The following is a 4,207-nucleotide window of genomic DNA, read 5'->3' as shown; positions in this document are numbered from 1 at the left end:
TATCACTACTAAATTAGGGACAGCTAACGCAGATAGCCCTCGTGTAGCTTTGCGCGAAATTCAAAACAAACAAATATCCTACTTTGAGTGTTGTAATGATCTGTTATCTTTCTGTGTGAATTTCTGTAATTCTGTGCCAGCACAAAAAATAATTTTATATTTAGCGAATCTCGGTTATCTCTAAGATTGAAAAAAAAAGTCTTAGACATGTTTTTTAAATCATATTTATGTAATTATGTTTAAAAATGTTACTAGCATTTTCACTAAGTCCATGTTTTCAGTACACAGAATCATACCTAAATTCCCTCATGCTAATAGTTCATTATAAAGACAGAATATTTCTAATGTTTATTAAAATTTCTGTATACGCTGTAATATTCTAAAATTATTGTTACAATATACCGTATTTTTTGGTGTATAAGACGCACTTTTTTTACCCCAAAATTTGATGTAAAAATCTGCTTGCGTCCTATACACCGGCCCCCCAGTGGCACAGCGGTATGTCTGCGGACTTACAATGCTAGAAACCGGATTTCGATACCCGTGGTGGGGAGAGCACAGATAGTCCTTGTGTAACTTTGTGCATAATTAAAAAACAAACAAAGAAAAACCTATACACCGAAGGTATGAATAATATATACGTATATATACGATATACAAGCCATGTGTAAATATATTTAAATAGGAATGCATAGTTTAGTTCAATTGAATGTGTTATTTATACCAATAGTAGTTTTTTTTCTTTCAAAAACATAACTATTTATAATGCTCCCTAAATAATAAAAAAATAAATTACAGTGAAAGCAATGAACATTTTGTAGGTTTTGAACCAAACTAAATAACAGTAAACCTTTTTTTGATTTACGGTATTTTCTTACTTAGATGTTTTGAGCTCTTTTGTGTTTAGAATTACTAATTTTTAAGGTATCAAATTGAATTTTTGTTCAATAAAAATCTTTCAAATGCGACTGTAGCTTTTTTTTTCCAAAAAATTTGTCTTCAAAATAAGGGTGCGTCTTATAATCCGAAAAATACGGTAGGTCATTATTTGAAAGCGAACTTTTTTTCTGATTACATGGACACAAAGATAATAATTTTGACAATAAAAATAGTAAACCAAGAAATCATAATCAAACAAAAAACAACGATTTCTACCTGTGATCTTTTATACAAACGTATATAATAATTCTCTTACCTACTTAGTCAGTGCACAGTCAATTAACTTAAGGAAGAGTCAAATATTCAGCACGATAAATGCAACAACGCCTATTTCGACTTGTTATTTATACCCCTGTTAAGTGGGACGAGACTTATATTCGTGGTTAGGTGTAGCAGTTTTGTAGCTTTATAAACGAGTTTATAAGTCACGCTTCTTCATACTTCGTTAAATGACTTCTAAACTGGAAGAACTTTCGTGGCATTTTGTTCGTAAAATCAAATAATCATAGATAGCAACATTCATAATAAAAAAAAAAATCACAAGTCATTATTTAACAATTTAAGTAGCAGTTAATAACATTTAACTTTTTCCCATATACGTTACCGTACTTTATCATAATATGATAAATAATTTGATTTTAGTCTACGATTTTTATTTAAACGAACTATAGCATCATGTAAAAACCCACTTGTGATCTTCGTGAAGGTTATACTTGTCATATGTGTGAAGATGATTTTATGGTAATAACTGAATTAAATTGCTAAATAGATTAATATTTGACTTCCTTCTTTCATTGATGCATTTGTTATTCTGTAGCGATATAATTTTTAAATTAATAAAAATAATTACGGTTATGCCTTTAACATAATTCGCAGAGTAGCAGCACTTATGTTAATTTATTTTCGTGCTTTTATAAAATAGAGCCATATTGTATTGTTTATGTACTAGATATAAACAATACAGTTTTTATAAGTTGAGCATAATTAATCTTCAGTAATATTTAATTTAAACAACGTGAGGTTTATAATTTTGACTGAGAAATTGTAGATTAGTATGTAGTTATACTGAAGGTGGTTATTTTATTAATTCATTCTTCCTAACTTTCATTTTATTTTTTGCTTTGAATCGCTTTTTACAGCATGCTTAACTTTTATTATTTGAATGATTTATTCATATTTTTTTTGCCATAAAGTATAAACACGTTCTAATTTTCTATTTTTTCTCAAAAATGCATTTCAAATCAATTTAAAGAAATAAACTGATAACATAGCTTTGACCAAAATCAATCTTCCTATTGTTCTGACATGTATATGGTTACTTTTGATTAAAAGACATAAAAACATGGTTGCTGTGAAAAGTTGTTTTTATACATAAATCCTCAGTTTGTGTTATCATTTTCTATACCTATAACAGCTTGCACACTCAAGTATAAATTCTGAAAGAAAAAAAGTTTGGTGAAAATACCAACCACACCAAATTCGTGATAACATAGTTGTTCAAACATGTCAAGGCAGTTTACTGAAGCTTAAAAAACAAAACATGACAAACATAAAATTCACCCTTGGATCTTCTGCCCAATAAGACAAGAGCTTCAGTGTTGTTGATTCAGATGAACGCTAGGAATAATGAGTGTTATATATTAATATATTCAGATTAAAAAGAACAACAGGACGTGTCTACAGTCTCTTCCCTTTACGCCTCGAAAGGATCAGAGCTCATCCAAACTGAATCACCATTCTACTTTTTTGTTTCATTTGTCTCCTCAACCACACATGCACAAAATAGCATACCACAGAAAAAATACGTTCCAAACAAGTCATGAGCGCAAAAGCAGTAGTTATATGGGACAGAACCGAGCGAAGCATGTTTTATTTAGGGGGGGGGGGGAGCAGGGAAAAAATGCCATTTTTTAAAAGATTGATATAGTGTATCTTCATAAATTGTTCTTTTTTACATCTTAATCAGAAGCATTTTTTTACGATAAGCAACTGTCTAAAACAGCTTTACACTCCTAGGAAAACATGTATTAGTAAATATAATATGTATTTTGTTTATGATAAAATCAGGTTTAAAATAAATTAGCAACCTTTATGTCCCAGTTACAACATTGCCTGTGACAAATTGTCAACTCAATTTTTATATATTTATACACCGATATTCTTTGGTGGAAAACGAGGAAGCATCGCAAGTATTCTGTAAATATCTGAGTTATTTCGTGAAACGTTTGATTTGATTCTTTGCAATAAAGAAGATATGAAGGTAATATGATTCAAAAGTTCTTGATGATAATAAAACTGCTAGTGGAATGAGTGTTGGACTTTCTGTTATAGAAATACAAGCTAGTAAAATTTTACACTCTAGATGTAAAATTGTATATTAAGTCGTTATTTTCCTTATAGTGTAATTCATTTTTTATGTTATTTTTTTCAAGTTACTTTAAGTAACTTTACGATAAGAAAAGGCTTATTACATAAATATTGTGTGTGGTAATTTTTGGTGACTTTGACGAATTGAATAGCCTTCTTGTTTGTTATCAAGCACAAAGCTACACCATGAGATATCTGTGCTTCTGCAAACCGAGGGTATCGAAACCCGATTTTTAGCGTTGTAAGACCCTGAGGCCACGGGATAAATGGTTTTCTATTTCCTGTCTTTTTGATATTCGTTTGTTGTTATAAAATCTGTACCGTCGTTTTTGTATTGCGTGCATTTATACACCTTTTACAGTTTGTTTGTTTGTTATTAGGCAAAACTACACAAAGGGCTATCTGTGTGGTACCCACCGCAGAAATCAAACCCCAATTTTTAGTATTATAATTTCTCAAGCTTGCTCATGAACTACCGTAGAGGGGAAATAGAGAGAGTAAAATTAGATTAGTAGGATAAATTAAAAACATAAATGTGCGTTATCCACCTACTAAAATGTTCAACATGTGGAAACTAGAATTATCCTTAGTCCCCAGTGGTACAGCGGAATGTCTGCGGACTTATACTGCTAGAAACCGGGTTTCGATACCCGTGGTGGGCAGAGCATAGATAGCCCCTTTGTGTAACTTTGTGCTTAATAACAAACATCAACAATTATCCTTAATTGTGAAAAATACAATTCTTAAAAAAATTTCGACAAAGAAGGTGCCAAGTTGTAACATAAGTAACCAACAACGTTGGTTATATATCTATCACAGTGACAAAGTACATCCGAAAGGTTTGTTTTAAGTTATGCACAAAGCTACACAATGGGCTATCTGTGTTTTGCCCACCACGGGT

General features: G+C 30.9%; 1 protein-coding gene across 2 annotated transcripts in view; it reads right to left on the bottom strand.

Annotated features, from left to right (window-relative positions):
* The window catches only part of LOC106478654, a 6,465-nt gene extending 5,112 nt beyond the window's left edge, over nt 1-1,353 (bottom strand). The window contains exon 1 of one of the 2 annotated variants that reach the window (XM_022382284.1): nt 1,200-1,353. The gene's annotated coding sequence lies outside the window, so the exon portion shown is untranslated. Of the gene's footprint in view, nt 1-1,195 lie in introns of both variants that reach the window. The other variant, XM_022382283.1, reaches the window with a different exon arrangement.
* Nucleotides 1,354-4,207: the final 2,854 nt, after the last annotated feature.

This window comes from Limulus polyphemus, unplaced genomic scaffold (genome assembly GCF_000517525.1).
Source record: "Limulus polyphemus unplaced genomic scaffold, Limulus_polyphemus-2.1.2 Scaffold238, whole genome shotgun sequence".
Taxonomy (NCBI): Eukaryota; Metazoa; Arthropoda; class Merostomata; order Xiphosura; family Limulidae; genus Limulus; species Limulus polyphemus.
The sequence above is the reverse complement of the archived record's forward strand: the minus strand, read 5'-3'. Positions and strand labels throughout refer to the sequence as shown.